The sequence below is a fragment of the Lethenteron reissneri genome, chromosome 32 (genome assembly GCF_015708825.2).
Source record: "Lethenteron reissneri isolate LAM-NWPU_2019-01 chromosome 32, ASM1570882v1, whole genome shotgun sequence".
NCBI lineage: Eukaryota > Metazoa > Chordata > Hyperoartia > Petromyzontiformes > Petromyzontidae > Lethenteron > Lethenteron reissneri.
In genome coordinates, this window is record NC_083810.1 from 3300784 (window position 1) to 3322876 (window position 22093).

The following is a 22093-nucleotide window of genomic DNA, read 5'->3' on the forward strand; positions in this document are numbered from 1 at the left end:
GTGTCTTGCTCCCTTCCTATAGACCACCTGGAAGGAGTACTCTTGTAGTATTTCCAGCCAGCGTGAGAGCTGGCCGGAAGGTTGGTCTACCCGCAGAGAGTACTGCAGGACCGCATGGTCAGTGCAGACCACAAAGTCCCTGCCATAGAGGTAGGGCCTTTATTCATCTTCTTGGTTTTTTCGGTAAAGTCACATAGAATGGAAATAATAAAATAATAAAAATAAACCATAAATAAATTCTCACGACGTTTCGGCCACAACGCAAGCAGCCGTCCTCAGGTGGAGAACAGGTCTGTCGAGAAGACAGCGTCTGGGTATAGGACAGTCCCTATACCTAGGTCACTCGCGTCTGTGTCTAAGATGAAGGGCAGAGAGAAATCGGGATGAGCCAAACGGGTTGCATTGGAGAGGCAGTCACATAGTGCGACAAATACAACCTCTTCCTCTCCCCAATTTAACTTCTGGATCTTAGCAGTCAATGCATGCAAGGGCTTTGCAACGGTTGCAAATTGCGGAACGAAGCGTCACAGACTTTGGGGTCGGCCAATCCTGCACACACACCATTTTGTCGGGGTCTGTCGCTATTCAGGAAGTACTCGCAATATCCCAAATACTGTACAGAGGATTGCAATACATGACATTTAGTGGGCTTCAATTTCAAATTAGCAGAGCGCACCCTGGATAACACCATACGCAACCATTGCAAATGCTCTTCGAATGTGCGACCAAACACGATTACATCATCCAAATAAATGAGGCACGAGTCCCATTGCTGTCCTGCCAGAACCAACTCCATGAGGCTCTGGAATGTGGCAGGTGCCGAATGCAACCCATCGGGAGACAAACTGATACAGTCCATGAGGTGTACGGAATGCAGTTTTTGGTTTAGATGACTCATCCAGGAGGAATTGCCAAAACCCGGACAGTAAATCTGGCGCAGAAAAAAAACTAGCACCCGACAATGCGTCCCAACGAATCGTCCTTGCACGGAAGCGGGTATGTGTAGTGTTCAAGACGGAGGCACATACTCTGGACTGGGAGGCAACACTTTTATTTAACAACTTCTCTGGTGGGTAACACTGAACGTAACTATGTGAGGAGCGAGTTAACTTTAGACGAAGACCCGGAGACGACGAGACGCGGGACCCAGGCTTGATTCCACAGACGAACCAAGAACACTCTCGGGACTGCCCCTATGCCCCTGAGCGTAGCCTCGCTCCGCCTTCGGCCACGCCCCCTTCGAGACCTTTTCCGAAGGATCTCGAATGAGCATCACGTGCCCACTCAGGCTACCATGTCCTCACTTGCCCTCAGGCCATCACCAGGACTATGCCCCCTAGGGCTGTCTGACATGCCGTACTTACTCTGGTGATAGAGAAAGGCTCCAGACGCACAGTTGCACTCCTGTAACAGTAGCTTGCACGAACACTCTAGTGACACCATTTACGTCACTACATATGCATCAGCCACCAATACCTTGTTCAGTTTACGGAAGTCAACAGAACCTCAGACTACCGTCTGACTTTTTCACCAGCACCACAGGGGCACCCCAATGATTAGTTGATGGAAAAATTGGGATTCTCGTCACAGAGGGTTTCTGCCCATGTTTCATCTGACTCGGCTTTCTCCGATCGCTCCCACGATATGTCGCCGCTGGGTCTCCCGCCTTGCAACACACGGGCATCGCATGAGCCAACAGCCCTCCTTCCACCCACATTGAACACTTGCAGGAACGGCTCTTAGGATCGTCTGTGCACCCACCAACGTAAGCCCGCGGGTCGCTCTGTTGGACGGCGTCGGGAGAACTGCTGCATCTGGGTTGGCAGATTGCAACCCTTTGCGCTTTCGCAAGGGAACCAACATCTGCATACCCGGCGGGATCTCTTCCGATTCCCTCACCAAGGCCTGAATCATGACGTTTGCACCCGCCTTCCAACAGAATCCAATAAAAATAACCGCTGCCCCGACGGCATCTCTAAACACCTGATCCATCAAAATTTTGAGGGGCATTTTATTTAAAAAGTCGGTGCCCAACAGGCATGGGACAGCCAGTGTTTTTGAAATCACAACGGGCCCCGAGATCGGAATCCCCCCAATCCTTACATACGCTTCAACCTGGCCCATGATCCCCATGCTTCCTCCGTTAGCCGCTACACACGCGCTCACAATCGGTCTTTCAACGGCAGCATGCCGTAATCAATTCCGAAATAATGGTGGCCGATGCGCCAGTGTCAATTAAGACACGCACCTCTATCCCATCAATGGAGCCGACCACCGCTGACGTGCCTGCGGCAGCCGCCACCACTTGACGAGCCAACCTCCTCCATTGAATGCCCGACTTTGCCCATCCGCCTAGAGTTGAAACCCACCGTTCACCCGCGACCAACACGACCGACGCGACCGACGAAGGATGCAAGGTGATAATGGAGCCTGGGGGACGCGATTGCCTGAATGTGTGAGGTGATGGTTTGTGGTGTCGCGACTCGCCGGCCGTAATTGTGGAGTGGCCATTGGCGAGAAGATGGATGCTGGCGACGTCGTAGTCCAGGTGTCGTTCCGACATCCCCACGCAATGTTGACCGCACCTGAAGCAGGCGATGGCGGGCCTTCGTTGCGGAGCGGTCACCTTCCCCCTTGGTCCCCATCCTTGAGGGCGTCGCAAAGTCTCTCCCCGGCGCAGGCCCCACCCGTGTACTGCTGCCGTCACCTCTTCCCCAAGCTCTGGATCTTCCTCCGTGGACGTCCCTGCACTTCCCGCTGACCGGGCTGTCAAGGCCCCATCCGATATCGGATCACCCGACCATGCCACCACACGAGGCCGCCGGTTCATCCCCTCGTGCACCTGTAGGCATCATGTCACCCACAGGGAGATCTGCACCTCCTCCACAATTGGCAGCACGACCCCCATCTCCTGTGCCAACACCAGCATTTTCTCCATCGCCAGAGGATCCAGCGCTGTCTCGTTCAGCCGCGGGTATGCTACCTGGTCCAGCGCCATCACGTGTTGCGATAAGTGAGGGGCGTCTCGGCCTCCCCACTCTTTCGCTGCAGGAACTTTCTCCGCATATTTGACAGGGGATAAAACAAGGCCGCCATTTCACCATACGCATTTTGTAGCATAGCCCTTCACTCCGGCACAGCTCGGAAACACCGCGAGGGCATCGTCATCGCTTCCTCTTCCGACCATCCAATCGCTTGATACGCTGCCTCGAACCTTCGAGTGAAGACGCCCCAGTCGCCTCCTGCTGCTACAAATTATTTTACAGGTGTCATCCGCCGATGGTGGTCAGTTCTTTCCTGCGCTGCATTTGGTTAAGTCGCGAAATGGTGACCATCGGTTGAGCGGTTTCTATCGCGGGGACTCCCACTCTGCTGTCCGCTGCTCCTCCTCATCGCAGCCGCAGCAAGTTGCACGGTGAGCTGCGAGACCGCTGCTAACAGCCAGTCCAGCTGTCCCGTTACTTCGTCCCATTCTTCATTTATTTGTTTCTGTCGGCTGGCCTCCTCCCTCCTTATTATCGCCGCCGCTCCCTCCTCACCTGCAGGGTTGTTCACCGGGTCCCCACCGCCCAGGGTTTGTTGCAGGCGTCGGTGAGTTCTCCTTGCGGCTATGCTGTGGCATGATGACACCCCACTTCTGACACCATTTGTAAAGACAACTTGACACACTTCTCTTGAGATGGCACTTTATTGAAGACACGTTCACTTAACACAGGCGGAGACTCCACTGCAACAGCCCCGAATCTCCCGCGCATCTCCCCTATATACGTACCGAGGCCACATCCCCCTTCCTGAACCTTCTCGCTGACTTTAGACGCTCGCTCCACCAGCGGACTCCACCATCCTCTTCCGTCACCTGACCGTGCTCCCTTCTCGATCATTCCCGTAGCCACCAGTCCCTTCGCACTCACAGCTGACACCGATGTCATTACCTCCCGTACCACTCACACCACATGTATACTCTACTGTCAAAACAATATAATTGATTAATAGTAATTACATCTGCATCTATGGAGCATATCTCTAAATGTCTAACATCAGCCATGACCAATCCACTGTTGGATGAAGGCCTCTCCAGAATATTGCCATCCCTGACGATCCTTGCAATGCAATGATCTGCCCAGCACTTGCACACGAGTCGATCTCATCGCTCCGTCTCTGTGCTAGATGTCCTCTTCGGTGCGTTTTTTCATACCACAGTTAGTCTAACCCAGTAGTTCTCACAGTGCGGTCCCCCGTACCACCGGCGTACCGCGACGGTCGTCCAGGTGGTCCATGGGGCTGTGATGCAGATGCCGGTTGATTTGGACAATAGTGACAATGTTTATTGTACCTTTTTTTTCGGAAATTAATATTTTGCTCATGATATTTAATTTGAATGAAGTAAGGTAAACTACCCTGATTTAACTACCCTAACCCTAAGATCTAAATGCCCCCCCCCCCCTAAAAAAAACACACCCCTATAGCTGCATTTCAAAAACAGTGCTTATGTTCTGGTAATAGGAATCACTTTATATTACTGGTATTTAAAGAGAGAAGTGAATGTGTTTGTCTCCAGGGGTGGGGAAGGGGGACTAGGTGGTCCACAGAAATGTTTGCAATGGCTGAGTGGTCCGCGTGCCAAAAAAGTTTGAGAAACACTTCCTGGGACTAAGGGCCATCATTGCCTTCATCATGGTGCCTTGCACTAGCCCACTTTCTCTCTTTGAGCAGTGGATTTAATCCGTTTAACTTATGTTCATATATCCATGTGTCCCCATTTCTGTCTCGGTAGATAATTTCACGCACGCACCTCTATGCTTTAATTGCACGCTTTTCTGCATTTGTGCAATGTTTCTTATCCGTATGTTATTGTAGGTAATGTTTTCATAAGGTAACATTGCTGTACATGTGAATCAATATATTTTATACATGTAATCTTTGTTAATAAAAAAAATACCTACTATAATCACCCGGGAATGTCTGTCCTTAAAGCTCGTGACGTCACTCCACATTGACCAGCCCCCCTCATTAATATTCATGAGCAGGTAACGTCCTCCAAATGTACCCCCCCCTCATTAATCATGAACAGGTGCCGTAACCTCCAAATGGGCACCCCCCCCCCCCATTATTATTACCTACTATAATGAGCCAAGAATGTCTGTGTGCAATGATCGTGACGTCACTCCACGTTGACCAGCCCCCATTAATAATCATGAACAGGTTATATCCTCCACATGGACCCCCACCTCAATAATAATGAGCAGATCACGTCACTCCACATGGAGCACCCTCCCCCCTCATTAATAATCATGAGCAGGTGACGTCACTCCACATCGAACAGCCCCCATTAATAATCATTAACGGGTGACGTCCTCCAAATGGACACCCCCCCTCCATTCATAATAATTAGCGGCTGACGTCACTCTACATGGGCGTCAACTTACAACCCTCAATACAAAGGCAGAACCCTCGCGTCACGCGATCTCCGTAACGCTATTGAGACATCAAAGTAAAAAGGACGTCATGATGAACGAGGGATTATAACCTTAAAATGAAATAGGTCTGTGTCACCGTGCCCTTACGAATTGCACACGCATTAATGCAATTAATATCACGTGACGGTCTGCTTTTCGCTTGCAAGTTTCAGATTTACTGCAATACACCCGTCTTTGGATGGGCAAAAGGCTAGTTAATAAGATTAGTTGAAATAGTCAAATATTAGAAAGTGATGTCATTGTTTTCCAACATGTTTTTTTAAAGTATAGTAATTAAGAATGCCGCCATTTGGATCCCCAAATTTGAGGAGTGGTTTGTCTGACAATGTAATTTGTTCAAATGTAATTTCATGTCTTTAGAACTGCTTTTTGTGTTTAGTTTGTTGTTCTTGCCCCACACCTCCGATTAGCACGGTTGGCTACGTACGGTACGAAAAAAGTTCAACATACATACATAATTGCAATGTCTTACAACCTGTATTTTTTTCCATATCATTTGGTGATAGTGCAACAAACCACCCAACACAGTGGCCTTAAAAGGAAAATTACATAATAGGCGATGTTTTTGGCAATGGCCCTTCTCCATACCACGGGGATATAGAGGCCAGAGAGATGGAGTGGATTACAATAGTTTAATACGTAGGGTTTCACGACCAATATCCATAATACAGGTTTTTTTGGGATGGATCGCGTAAATATGTCGTTAAACCCTCCACCACCCAACACAGCCAATTAGTAAGGTTTGTCATGTAAACAGAACATGGCAATTCGTTATTAGTGCAGCACACCGGTCTGTTGGATAGCAAAGCTGCAACATTTACAATCTGAGTACGACGTTTTGCCAGTAATTGCAACTAGATGAAGCTACTTGTGAAGCAAGTTGTAATTACTGGCGAAACGTCATACTCAGATTATAAATGTTGTGGCTTTAATTACCGGTGTGCTGTACTAGTAACGAATTTGCATGTTCTGTTTACTTGACCAACCTTACTAATTGGCTGTGTCGGGTGGTGGCGAGTGTAACGACATGTTTACGCGATCTCACCCAAATTAACCTGTATTATGGATGGATTACAATAGTTCGAGACTGCACTTTGCACCATGGGGCCTGATGAGACTTAAATGTTTAAAACGTTTGCTATATATGAAACACATGTGCCGCAAGTGAACATCTTTGTAAAATCACGCGTATTGCCTCAGTGTTTGTGTGCATTATTTCTAATGTTCGTATTACATTGTGTTGCATTGCTGTCACAGGCGTGCATAACGCCACAGACAGATGGCGTAAATCTACTACATTGCAGCGGCAGCAGGAACCAGAAACAATGACTCCAATAACAAGAAGCATGGAAAAGTGCAGCCATAATGTTTCCGCAGTGGTGTGATGAAAATTGCTTGAAGGATTTTAGAACCTTGGAAAGTTTAGACGGTGATAGAAAATGACAAGCCTTTATTGGTTGAGTTCATTTTTTCATTTTCTATAAAAGTTATATCCTGTGCATCGTGGTGGGTTTTATATGTTATTCTCTGTAGGGGCATTCTTATGTAATCTAACAAATGGCTGATCAAAATTCTGTAAATCCGAGAGGCTATTGCAACTCTTCTGAAAGCGATAATAATAAGGTCCAGCCCTTTGTCAATTCACTGCGGGATGAAGGACTCCCCACTTGGTCCAGGCTTAGAGATTGCTTTGTCATACTTACCCACGCTGGCCAGTGTGGGTTTGTCTAGCGGGGATACAGTCCCGGCTCAGATATAAGGTACCATTTGCACAACATGCTGGTTACAGGGAAACATAACCATAATCTCATACCACATTTTTTTAAACTCAATATTTCGTTGTACAGTCTAAACAATACAACACATACAATATACATTTAAAATACAACTAGCTGTACTACCCGGCTTCGCCCGGGACTTGGATCCACCACGCCCGGCCGCCTTTGTCTCCCCAGTGGCGATGTTCATACGCCACACCAGTTACTCGTTTTGAGGCTGAGTCCCTCACCACTCTCCCTCCCTCACCACTCTCCCTCCCTCACCACTCTCCCTCCCTCACCACTCTCTAGAGGACGTGAAACTTTGATGAATTTACCTCAGAGTCGCGTGGTGGGTGTCGAGGCCTAGCACCGTGCAGAGCCTCCGGCCTCGCCTAAATTGCCCACCCGGCTGAGGCTGGGTACGGTTGCCGTCCCCCCCCCCCCCCCCCCGCGCTACAATAATACTGTCTAATTGCTATAATTTTATAATCTATCGACCCTATAATAGTAATTGCACACATTGTGGTGGGCGGGGAGTGAAGAGGACGTGAAACTTTGATGAATTTACCTCAGAGTCGCGTGTTAATGCGTGCGCCTATTTTTAACGGGAATTAAAAATGGCGTCCACCCCGTGGCGAAGGCGTCGCTACCCGTTGCCAGGAGCAACCGCCGTCCAATGAAACTGCGTATGGTCCGGCGACCCACAGACAGACAGACAGATTCGCGATTTTATATATATACTAGCTGTACTACCCGGCTTCGCCCGGGACTTGTATCTACCACGGCCGGCCGCCTTTGTCTCCCCAGTGGCGATGTTAATACGCTACAGTAGTTAAGTTACTCGTTTGAGGCAGAGTCGACCTAGGGGAGGTTCAAATAATCGTCACCGGTGGTGGCCGTGAGCGGGAATCGAACTGGGTTTGCCGGGTTGGTAGCGCAGCGTAGCGTTAAGCACTACACCCACCGCTCCTCACACACCACACACGCACAGACACACACACAGACACACACACAGACACACGCAGACACACACAGACAGAAACACACACACAGACAGCACGCTAACCACTACACTACCGCTCCCCACACACCACACACGCACACACACAGACACACACACAGACACACACACAGACACACACACACAGACACACAGACACAGGCAGCACGCTAAGCACTACACTACCGTTCCCCCTACACAACACACGCGCGCGCGTCCATAGGTACACATACACGCGCTTGCTGCAGACACACACGACTTTCAGGGTGCATACGGCAGTAAACGACTGAAATAATAAAGCGGCAATGCTGTGTAAGGAACGCCTTAGACCCGCATTATACATTTGTGTAATGCGAGCGTAAACACACAAACACACACAAACACATACACAATACACACACACATACATGCAGACACACAGACAGACACATAACACACATACATACACACACATACAAACACAGAAACACATACACACACATACATAGACACACACATACATACACACAAACACATCCACAGACGTACATACACACATACATACAGGCACGCAGACATACACATAAACACATACAAAAAAACCCACATACATACACACACACATACATACACACAAACACATGCACACACATACATACACACATGCATACAGACACACAGACATACACATAAACACATATACACATGACCCTGCTTCGCCCGGGACTTGGATCCACCACGGCGGCAAAACCGACATACATACACACACAGACATACACACAAACACATACACACACATACATACACACATGCATACAGACACACAGACATACACATAAACACATACACATGACCCGGCTTCGCCCGGGACTTGGATCCACCACGGCGGCAAAACCGACATACATACACACACAGACATACACACAAACACATACACACACATACATACACACATGCATACATACACACAGACATACACATAAACACATACACATGACCCGGCTTCGCCCGGGACTTGGATCTACCACGCCCAGCCGCCTTTGTCTCCCAAGTGCCGATGTTAATACGCCACACCAGTTACTCGTTTGAGGCTGAGTGGACCTAGGGGAGGTTCAAATAATCGTCACCGGTGGTGGCCGTGAGCGGGAATGGAACTGGGTTCGCCGGGTTGGTAGCGCAGCGTAGCGTTAAGCACTACACCCACCGCTCCTCACACACCACACACGCACAGACACACACACAGACACACGCAGACACACACAGACAGACACAGACAGACACACACACACACAGACACACAGACAGCACGCTAAGCACTACACTACCGCTCCCCACACACCACACACGCACACACACAGACACACACACAGACACACGCAGACACACACAGACAGACACAGACAGACACACACACACACAGACACAGACAGCACGCTAAGCACTACACTACCGTTCCCCCTACACAACACACGCGCGCGCGTCCATAGGTACACATACACGCGCTTGCTGCAGACACACACGACTTTCAGGGTGCGTAAGGCAGTAAACGACTGAAATAATAAAGCGGCAATGCTGTGCGAGGAACGCCTTAGACCAGCAACACATTTGTGTAATGCGAGCGTAAACACACAAACACATACACACACATACATACACACACATACACACAAACACATACACACAGACATACACATACACACAAACACACACATACATGCACACAAACACATACACAATACACACACACATACATGCAGACACAGACAGACACATAACACACATACATACACACACACATACACACAAACACATACATACACATACATACACACATACATAGAGACACACAGACATACACATAAACACAAACACACATACACATGACCCGGCTTCGCCCGGGACTTGGATCCACGATGCCCCGCCGCCTTTGTCTCCCCAGTGACGATGTTCACACACGACAGCAGTTACGCTTTTGAGGCTGAGTGGACCTAGGGGAGGGCCAGGTCCGTTTCAAATAATCGTCAGCGGTGGTGGGCGTGAGTTGGAATCGAACTGGGGTCGCTCAAGCAGCTTAATGACTGTTTGTACAAAGAACATATAAAGAATCGATTATAATAACCAGGCAAGAGTCCACATTATAGACTGCCAGTACACGCACTCAGCTTCATAAGCAGGCTAGAGTGTACATGATAGAGTGGCAGTACGCTCACCGAGCTTAATAAGCAGGCTACAGTGTACATGATAGACTGGCAGTACGCTCACCCAGCTTAATGAGTATTTGTACAGTGAACATTAAAGTAATCGATTGTTGGCGCGTTGGGTTTAAAAGTAATATTAATAGCACACATTGTGGTGGGGGTGTAGTGAAGAGTAGGAAAAACTTTGATGAATTTACCTCAGAGTGGCGTGGTGGGTGTCGAGGCCTAGTAGCGTGCAAAGCCTGCGGCCTCGCCTAAAATTGTCGGCTTGGAAGAGGCAGGGTACGGGTGGCGTTCCTTCCCCCCCCCCAGCGCTCCAACAATACTGTGTAATGGCTATTATTTAATTAAATACGGAGCTTATGAAAGTGGCGAAGGCGTGGCTAGCCGTTGGCAGGGGCAACCGCCGTCCAATGAAACTGCAGCCCTTGGCGAAGGCGTGGCTAGCCGTTGCCAGGTCCAATGAAAGCGGCGAAGGCGTGGCTAGCCGTTGCCAGGGGCAACCGCCGTCCAATGAAAGTGCGTATGGGCCAAAGTCCACACACACACACACAGACAGACAGACATGAACGATTTTATATATATAGATAGATTGCACGAAGTAAACCGACTGAAAGTGCGGTTAAATTAAGTATACAAATGTCCTTATCCGTTGAGTATAAACATGCATGGTAATTTTGCAACCTCCGATTCGCACGGTTGACTACGTTACGTTGCAGAAGAAATGCAACATACCTACAATTAAAAGTAAGAAAATGAGAAATTGTATGGTCGGAATGTTTACTTTGCGGTGATATAGTTAATCTTTAATTCACATCTTGACAAATGTTCACATCTCCCCATCTTTGTGAAAATGGGCCAATGTGTCTCATGACTTGCCAACTGTGAGCCCCACTTCACACACACAGTGTGTGTTTTGGAGGTGTCGTCAAGATGTGAACCTTGACCCATGGTGTACTCTCTATTTCTGTATTTTATCAAACTCCAGCGTGGGAGAGAATGGGCTGGTTGTCTGAATTTCAATAGTAATGGAAGCCTCCATGATAAACTGGAAACTTTATTAATCTCGAAAGCTGTAGTGGCATTGGCATCTAACAAAATACCAGGGGGTGTGTAAAGAGAGAGAATAAAATAATGAATTCACGGGGGATTATTAGAAATAGGTCCGGGTGAAGATTGCAACACGTAGCGATACCTCAAAATTACGCCGTGAGGTCCGCAGTAATTGTATCGTCCGTTTTTTTAATATGAATATCGTAACTCAATTTTACGTTAATGTTTTTGTCAAAATACGTTAAACAATTATTATAGTTAACACAAATAAAGTTATAAAGAACATAGTTATTGCTCATTAACTTAGTGGTATGTTAAAACCACTAAGAATTGGATGGCATAATAGTGGAGGTTTTTTCATCTATCTTGTTTAGCCAGGAAAGCCTCTTGAGTCTCATGCTGGCTGAGAAAAAGCGACAGGCCCACTCTCATCGTCTACAGCATCCCACGTCAGAAAATTAGGTTTACCGCAGCCTTCGGAGAGCCGTGAGGCGCTGCAAGGATGGGTGGTGGTCGCGGGTTACTGAGGAGGTGGAATCTGCCTCAGTGGCCCGCGATCACAAATCGCTCTTTAATTCGATCAAAAAAGTAACTTGCAGTGCCACACCTATTACCATCATTAGGGGAAAGAATGGTGATCCAATCTCCGACCCCCAGGAACAGGTTTCTGTGAGGTCCTGGGGGAGAGGAAATCCCTCAGCCTGGAAACATCATGGGGCAAAGTGGGGATGACCCTGCTGAGGCTGCGGTACCTGAAATATTGGAGGAAGAAGTCACCCCCTGTGAGTGGCTGGTTGAGGTGCCATCTGTTGAGGTACTGAAGGCGATCCAGAGTCTTGAGACCAGGAAAGGCACCGGGCAGAGATGATCTCCCAAGCAAAATGCTGAGGGAGGGTGGAGTTTGTGCACAGACTGCCCTACATGTCTTCATAACAACAGTCTGGACCACTGGATGGGTTCCGCAGGATTGGAAGGATGCCCTGGTGGTCCCCCTCTTTAAGAAGGGGGACCGCACAGACTGTAACTACAGGGGTATCTCACCCCTGAGTGTGCCGGGAAAAGTCCTAGCAAGGTTTATTCAACATTGCCTTGCCAGGCACGCTGGAGAGAAGCTTGCGGAGCCCTAATGTTGTTTCAGGAAAGGGCGGTCCTGAAAAGATGCCGTATATTCTGTCCATCTGCTACAGCAGAGTTCTAGGGAATTCCAACAAGACCTATATCTCTGCTTTATTAACCTGGTCAGGGCCTATGATACCATCAGTAGGCCTGGGCCCTGGGTTGTTCTTCATGCTTTCGGAGTCCCTGACTGCTCACGATCAAAAAGGACCTTAATGATGGTGACTGAGCCCGGGAAAAACTACATGGTCGGGAGTCGGAGTCATTCCCTGTTCACCTTGGGGTGTGACAGGGATGTCCTCTGGCTCCCACATTATTTAACATATTTCGACCATGTAGTTCGTGAAGCTTTCGATTGCTGTACTGGAGAAATTTCCATCTGGTACATATGCAATGGGTGCGGTCAAGGGATGGCTCCCTATTGGTCAATCATGTTATGTCAGTCGATGATCTGGTAATTAAGTACCACACAGTGACATCGAGCGATGTCACTACATATGTATGTACCATATATTTTTTAAAGTACTGTTTACGGTTTATAAACCAAGAATAAAATATTAATGAGAGGTGTTTTGTTTTGTTTAAACAGGTGGCCTATTTAAGTTATGTTTACATTCAGAAAATAACAAAGAAAGATATAATAGAAAACCGTTAATTACTCCCAAGGACAATAAAAAATATATTTTCACTTGTGTACCCAGGAAAGCTTCGCTGAGTCCCCCACCCCAGCTTTGTTCGCAAGAGGGGGCGATGCTGCCGCCGTCTTTTATTCCAATTAAGATAATTAAGAGGTGTAATTAAAAATAGAATTTGCACTGTGCCGCGCATCGATCTTAAGCGCTCCAAATAACAACCCTCTTATCCTCTTATATGGCCATAGCCACGTTTTCTCAAGCGGCCTGTAACTCGCACACACACGGCAATCTCTTGTCCTCCAGGTAACAAGAAGGCAACAATCGTGCTGTACTTGGCAACCACAGCACGAGTTAATTATCCACAGAGCATTTTCTAGGGGGAGGAGATAACAACAAAGGTCAGGTTAAGGGCCGTCCATAAATGACGTCACGCACCTTGGGGGGTGGGGGTCAGACATGTGTGACGAGGGTGGGGGGTTGAGAAATGTGACGTCACGTAAAATGCGCAACTTTAAATAAATATAGACAATACGTTCTACTTAATTAAATAGACTTTTTAATAAATGTTTTCTCCCACATCAGAGTGCAGCGCCACATTAAATACGCACTACAATGACAATAGTTTAAAGCGATTTGAAGCATGTTTTATATTTTTTTTTGGGGGGGGGGGGCATGGTTTTGTGACGTCATATTTGAGGGGGGGGTCTGACTTTGTGACGCCGTGTGACGAAGGCGGGGGGAGTCAAAAAAACTCCCGCGTCGTCTACAGAGTGTCGTCAGATCCTAGATGCGGTGCCTCACTTGAAAGGGCTTCGTGAATGTAAGCAAACCGAGAAGAATGGAACGTGGGTGTTGGTAAAAGCAGTGGCTGATGTATTGGAAGGAGCCGTAAAGTTGTTTTTTCGGCGAGCTCGAGGTATGCTGCTGTTGTGCTGTGGAATGGGGTTCCTGTTGGCGTGGCTAAGGTGGGTTTGCAACATCTGGAATGTGTTGGCCTCAAGCATAGGGTTTTTTGTAGTCTGCGTTAACATTCACGCAATCGCCAGAGTTTGATGGATTTTTTTATGCAGTGAGTTTTGTGTGATCTGTAAAGCAGTGAGCACCTGCAATTGCAAAACATTTTTTGAAAAATATAATTTTCAAACGTATTGCAAGATGTACTTTGCATGTTCTAATTTTACGTTTGCGTGTATGTTTTGAAGGTGCGTTATTCACTTGTATACTTGTGTATATTATATTTGCACGTTGGTAAGACTGGCTAAAGTAATACTAACCATTTAGTGATTAAAATGCATGTTGGGACTATTAAGGCCATGTCTTTTTTTGTGGGATGTTTAATTATTTAGGGAAAACCACATTGACCTTGACGAAGGGTGCCACGGTGGCGAGATGTTAACTACATCACCTGGTATACAGGAGGGTGTGAGTTCGATCCCAACCCTAACACCTGTATATTTGGAGTTTGCATGTTCTCCCTGTGATTATGTGGCCTTTTATCCGGGTCCTCTAGTTTTTCCCTCAAAATTTAGAAACGTGCGTTTAGGGTATTTGGCTGCTATACATTTCCACATAGTAAGCCACTTCGTTGAGTTATCATTTCTTGCCAGGTCACTTTTGAGAAAGAGCTACGGTATGTAGCTCAGCAGGCTTTAACTGGTAAAATAAAACCAAAGTTAGTTTTAGTATTTTAATGAGATGTGACAAAATGTATTGTTTGGGTGTGAATTGAGCTGTTCAATAAGGCACGTGAGCATTAGCGCTAGAGACCATTTGTTTTTTCTTCTTGGTTCTTTCGGTAAAGTCACGTAGAAGGTAAATAATAAAATAATAATAAAACATTATAAAATACAATTCTCACGACGTTTCGGCCACAACGCAAGCAGCCGTCCTCAGGTGAAGAACAGGTCTGTCGGAAAGACAGCGTCTGAATGAACACCACCAAGCTTGGCAGCATATTTTTAAGCTGGGTTAGAGGAGGAAGGGCGCCTTGACAAAGGAATTTGCATATCAACAGATGAATTTAGCATATTTATGGAAAATGCAGATATGGGATTAGTCACTACTTGTGGAATGCATAGGAGGTGGGGGGGGGGTCTCAAAATCATATTATGCCCGTGCATTATGTAGGATTAGCAGCAACAAAGGGAGGAAGTAGGGTTAGCAGTAATAAAGGGAAGGAATTTTATTAGTAAGGAGCTGCAGCAGCCAAACCACCACGTAAAAACTAAAATATAAACTACATCAATATAGTGCGCTGTTTTTGAATTGTACGCCTTTTGGCGTCATCTGGTCCAACACCAATGGAGACTAGGCTCTAAGAAAAGCTGTCTCGGGTGTGGACCAATCAACTTCAAGGACAATGCATATCATTATCATCATCAGAGTTGTTTATTTTTGTTTGCATCTTGACTGCTTGTGTTGTGGTTATTGCAAACATGATGCCTTGTATAAAGGTGTCAGTTTTTGTACCAGTTGAAAGGGTAAAAACCTATTACTATATTTTGCCACTGGTAAAGGAGGTCTCATAGTGTACATCAATATCAGCAATATACTAAATATACTCTCCAATAAGCTGAGCTACTAACAGTAAGTCATACATTACAATTATTTGTCGCAAAAAATATAATATGCCTCCAGCTAAACGTTTTCTTACATCACACGGACAAAACCAACATTAAATTATATACTGCATTACTATACACCACCCTATACTTTAGACTATACATTGTAATATTACAGTATGTATTATTCTACCCACCCTACTGTATACCACACTGCTGTATATTCACTATACAATTACGATGCAATATATTACCTTATACATTATATTAAACATTACACTTTTATACTATTTATTATTATACAATCTGCTGTACACTATACCATTGACCGTCGCGTGAAAGGTACGAAGAGGAAGCAACTAAATATGTCAATGGAAGAGTGGTGGTAGGAGACTTGCAGCGGAGCAATGACTCCACTCCCTGCGGAGAATACAAAAGATATATAGTCAATGCCAGTGAGTGGTCTGCGGTCTGAAAGTCACCGTAAACGTGAACACAATCAGTTAAGATCCGAGATGGTTTATTACGTCCTTCCAATGATTGCTGAGCCATAATCCATTTTCTCGGTTGAAATTGTCTCTTGTGTTTGTATATGTGGATCGCCTCATGAACGAATCTCTCATGGTAGCCCGATGGCTTGCAGAGAACCTCTGTCTTGGAGAAGTCAATGTCATGTGAGCCCACTGAATTGTAACAGTGATCTGCCACGGTTGAGGTGTTTGTCCTACCGTGTTTAAGGTCTGCTTTATGTTCACGGATGCGGTCCGAGACATGTCGTTTGGTTTCTCCAATGTAACTGCTACCACAGAGGCAACTTAGTTTGTAGACGCCAGGGTACTGTATGTCTGGAACCACATCTTTTACAGACGGGGCCAGATCACGGATTTTATGTACTGTGTTGAATCGGACCTGGATCTTGTGTTTATTCAGGATTTTGGAGATATTTTTTGAGACCCCCGCAATGTAGGGTAAGGTTATGGTTTTGAATGGCTCCTCAACAGGATCCTTCTTGATGGTTGGAGTGATGGCTTTGTGGATTGTGTAGTCGGAGTAACCATTAGCCTTAAGAGCTTGGCGTATGTGCTTGAGTTCACTGGCAATGTGTTCCTGGTCGGAGATGCATTGGGCTCTATGGTGTAGAGTCTTGATGAGGGAATTCTTCTGGGATGGATGGTGGTGGGAATCCGGTTTTGCGTAAGCATCCGTATGGGTAGCTTTCCTGTAGACAGAGTGGCTCATTGAACCATCAGGTCTCCTTTTAATTAGGACATCCAAAAATGGTAGCTTGCCATCTTTTTCGACTTCCATGGTGAATCTGATGGCTGGGTGTATGGAATTGATGTGGTCGAGGAATTGGCCTAGAGCAGGCCGGCCATGTGGCCAGATAACAAAAGTGTAATCTACGTACCTCTTCCATAAGGTCGGGCGTAGAGTGGCAGTCTGGATGGCGTCAGTCTCAAATTTCTCCATGAAAACGTTGGCTACAACGGGAGATAGGGGGGAGCCCATTGGGGTGCCCTCAGTTTGTTTGTAGAATGTTCCATTCCAGATTAAGTATGTATTGGTTAAGCAGTTTCTCACCAGGGCGGGTACCTCAGTATTCAGTCCTTGATGAACCAAGTCTTCAATGATTGCGATGTTGTCAGGTACAGGTACTTTGGTGAATAAGGATACCACATCAAAACTGACAAGCAGGTCGTCTGGGGACAGGGAAATTCCCTTGATTGTTGATTCCAGGTGAGTGGAGTTTAGTACCGCAGAGGTTGTTTTTTCCAGTGAAAGGCCGCAGGATTTCAGACAAAAAACGAGCCAGTTTGTCATTGGGGGAGTTGATAGAGACAATGGGACGAAGGGGTCTATCTTCTTTATGTATCTTTGGCAAGCCATATAATCTTGGTGGCCTGGCTGCAGAAGGTTTCAACGAGAACTGTTTTGTTTGATCAATTAATGCGGTTGAATCAGAAATGATTTTGTTGGTTTTAATGACGAGGCTGTTGGTGGGGTCTCTTTTATTTTTATATAGCTGCCATCGTTGAGTAGTTCTTGAATTTTGTTGTTGTATTCTATTTTGTCCATGATGACAGTGGCATTGCCTTTGTCGGCTGAGAGGATGACAATGTCATCCCTCTTTTTCTAATTGAGCTAATTCAAAACGCTCATCTTTGCTGATGTTGCTAGCTGGCATCTTAGCGTTTTTAAGGGTTGCAGCGATTTCAGATCTTGCTACGTCTGCAGCGATGTGACCCAGGCCCTTGAGAGCCACATCTACTTGGGCAATGATATCATTAACTGGTATGTGTCTAGGTGTGACTGCAAAGCTTAGCCCTTTAGCTAAAACGGATTTCAGACCATCAGAAATAGACTTGTTAATGCGATTAATTACTACTTTGTTAACGTCTAGCTTTTTGGTGTGTGGGTCCGGTGTCTTGTTGGAGAGGAGGTTGAATTTGGAAATCAAGTTGTCCTTACATTTGGTCGACATAGTGGCAGCTGAAGGGGCAGTCATATTGTCTACATGTTCCCAATCCGATGTGGACATTGTTACAGTCAAAGATTAGTGTGATTTGTAGAGTGTCTTGTCTAACTGATCTAGTTTGTTACTTACATGATGGTTCATCTGGCCGTACCAGACTGGCCACATTTAAAAACAGTTTATATCCATCCCGCCCGATAAACTCACCACCTTCTTGGTTCTTTCGGTAAAGTCACGTAGAAGGGAAGTAATAAAATAATAAAAATAAAACATAATAAAACAATTCTCACGACGTTTCGGCCACAACACAAGCAGCCGTCCTCAGGCGAAGAATGAAACACCACCAAGCTTGGAGCGTATATTTAAGCTGGGTTAGAGGGGGGGGAGGTGGGAAGAAGAGTGCCTAAACAAAATAATTTGCATATCAAGAGGAATTCAGCATATGGAAAATGCGTAGGAGGTGGGCGGGGGGGGGGTTCCAAATCAATACTATGCCCGTGCATTATGCAGGATTAGCAGCATCAAAGGGGGGGGGGGGGTAGCATTAACAAAGGAAAGGAATGTTAATAGTATGTAGCTGCAGTTACTAAACAACCACGTAAAAAACTAAAGTATAAACTGCATAACAAACTAAAGTATAAACTACATAGCATCATCAGTATACTTACTATACTCTACAATAAGCTGAGTTACTAACAGTAAGTAATACATAAAAAATTCTACGTTGTAAAAAATTATATAATATGCTTCCATCTAAACTTTATTCTCTTACATCACACGCGTCTATACCGTACTATATACTGCCATAGGCAAACCCAACATTAAATTACATACTGTATTGCTATAAACCACCCTATACCTTATACATTTTAATATAACACTATGTATTATTCTACCCACCCTAATGTGTATCAAAATGGTTTATTACGTCCTTCCAGTGATTGCTAAGCCAGAATCCATCTTCTCGGTTAAAATTGTCTCTGTGTTTGTATATGTGGATCGCCTCATGAACGAATCTCTCATGATAGCCAGATGGCTTGCAGATAACCTCTGTCTTGGAGAAGTCAATGTCATGTGAGCCCACTGAGTTGTAACAGTGATCTGCCACGGCTGAGGTGTTTGTCCTACCGTGTTTCAGGTCAGCTTTATGTTCACGGATGCGGTCCGAGACATGTCGTTTGGTTTCCCCAATGTAACTGCTACCACAGAGGCAACTTAGTTTGTAGACACCAGGGTACTGTATGTCTGGAACCACATCTTTTACAGACGGTACCAGATCACGGATTTTATGTACTGTGTTGAATCGGACCTGGATCTTGTGTTTAATCAGGATTTTGGAGATCTTTTTTGTGACCCCAGCAATGTAGGGTAAGGTGATGGTCTTGAAAGGCTCCTCAACAGGATCCTTCTTGATGGTTGGAGTGATGGCTTTGCGGATTGTGTAGTCGGAGTAACCATTAGCCTTAAGAGCTTGGCGTACGTGTTTGAGTTCACTGGAAATGTGTTCATGGTCGGAGATGCATTGGGCTCTATGATATAGAGTCTTGATGAGGGAATTCTTCTGGGATGGATGGTGGTGGGAATCCGGTTTTAGATAAGCATCCGTGTGGGTGGCTTTCCTGTAGACAGAGTGGCTCATTGAACCATCAGGTCTCCTTTTGATTAGGACATCCAAAAAGGGTAGCTTGCCATCATTTTCGACTTCCATGGTGAATCTGATGGCTGGGTGTATGGAATTGATGTGGTCGAGAAATTGGTCTAGAGCAAGCCGGCCATGTGGCCAGATGACAAAAGTGTCGTCTACGTACCTCTTCCATAAGGTCGGGCGTAGAGTGGCAGTCTGGATGGCGTCCGTCTCAAATTTCTCCATGAAGATGTTGGCTACAACCGGAGATAGGGGGGAGCCCATTGGGGTGCCCTCAATTTGCTTGTAGAAGGTTCCATTCCAGGTGAAGTATGTATTGGTTAAGCAGTGTCTCACCAGGGGGGGTACCCCAGCATTCAGTCCTTGATGAACCAAGTCTTCAATTATTGCGATGGTGTCAGGCACAGGCACCTTGGTGAACAAGGAAACCACATCAAAACTGACAAGCAGGTCGTCTGGGGACAGGGCAATCCCCTTGATTGTCGATACCAGGTCAGTAGAGTTTAGTACTGCAGAGGTGGTTTTTCCAGTGAAAGGCCGACAATCAAGGGGATTGCCCTGTCCCCAGACGACCTGCTTGTCAGTTTTGATGTGGTTTCCTTGTTCACCAAGGTGCCTGTGCCTGACACCATCGCAATAATTGAAGACTTGGTTCATCAAGGACTGAATGCTGGGGTACCCCCCCTGGTGAGACACTGCTTAACCAATACATACTTCACCTGGAATGGAACCTTCTACAAGCAAATTGAGGGCACCCCAATGGGCTCCCCCCTATCTCCGGTTGTAGCCAACATCTTCATGGAGAAATTTGAGACGGACGCCATCCAGACTGCCACTCTACGTCCGACCTTATGGAAGAGGTACGTAGACGACACTTTTGTCATCTGGCCACATGGCCGGCCTGCTCTAGACCAATTTCTCGACCACATCAATTCCATACACCCAGCCATCAGATTCACCATTGAAGTCGAAAATGATGGCAAGCTACCCTTTTTGGATGTCTTAATCAAAAGGAGACCTGATGGTTCAATGAGCCACTCTGTCTACAGGAAAGCCACCCACACGGATGCTTATCTAAAACCGGATTCCCACCACCATCCATCCCAGAAGAATTCCCTCATCAAGACTCTATATCATAGAGCCCAATGCATCTCCGACCATGAACACATTTCCAGTGAACTCAAACACGTACGCCAAGCTCTTAAGGCTTATGGTTACTCCGACTACACAATCCGCAAAGCCATCACTCCAACCATCAAGAAGGATCCTGTTGAGGAGCCTTTCAAGACCATCACCTTACCCTACATTGCTGGGGTCACAAAAAAGATCTCCAAAATCCTGATTAAACACAAGATCCAGGTCCGATTCAACACAGTACATAAAATCCGTGATTTGGTACCGTCTGTAAAAGATGTGGTTCCAGATATACAGTACCCTGGTGTCTACAAACCAAGTTGCCTCTGTGGTAGCAGTTACATTGGGGAAACCAAACGACATGTCTCGGGCCGCATCCGTGAACATAAAGCTGACCTGAAACACGGTAGGACAAACACCTCAGCCGTGGCAGATCACTGTTACAACTCAGTGGGCTCACATGACATTGACTTCTCCAAGACAGAGGTTCTCTGCAAGCCATCTGGCTATCATGAGAGATTCGTTCATGAGGCGATCCACATATACAAACACAGAGACAATTTTAACCGAGAAGATGGATTCTGGCTTAGCAATCACTGGAAGGACGTAATAAACCATTTTGATACACATTAGGGTGGGTAGAATAATACATAGTGTTATATTAAAATGTATAAGGTATAGGGTGGTTTATAGCAATACAGTATGTAATTTAATGTTGGGTTTGCCTATGGCAGTATATAGTACGGTATAGACGCGTGTGATGTAAGAGAATAAAGTTTAGATGGAAGCATATTATATAATTTTTTACAACGTAGAATTTTTTTTATGTATTACTTACTGTTAGTAACTCAGCTTATTGTAGAGTATAGTAAGTATCAGAGGTGGGACAAAGTCATTGTTATGCAAGTCCAAGTCGAGTCTCAAGTCATCAAATTCATGACTCGAGTCTGACTCGAGTCCAAGTCACATGACTCGAGTCCACACCTCAGAGGTGGGACAAAGTCATTGTTATGCAAGTCCAAGTCGAGTCTCAAGTCATCAAATTCATGACTCGAGTCTGAC

At 46.1% G+C, this 22093-nt stretch overlaps 1 protein-coding gene across 5 annotated transcripts in view; it reads left to right on the plus strand.

Moving 5' to 3' along the window:
* Positions 1-22093, plus strand: part of CHST10 (carbohydrate sulfotransferase 10) — a 70902-nt gene that overhangs the window by 11424 nt on the left and 37385 nt on the right. Inside the window, exon 1 of one of the 5 annotated variants that reach the window (XM_061563744.1) lies at positions 13974-14038. The exons of 2 other annotated variants lie outside the window; for them this stretch is intronic. The gene's annotated coding sequence lies outside the window, so the exon portion shown is untranslated. Of the gene's footprint in view, positions 1-13973; positions 14184-22093 lie in introns of those variants that run through there. 2 more of the 5 variants (XM_061563742.1, XM_061563746.1) reach the window with 2 other exon arrangements.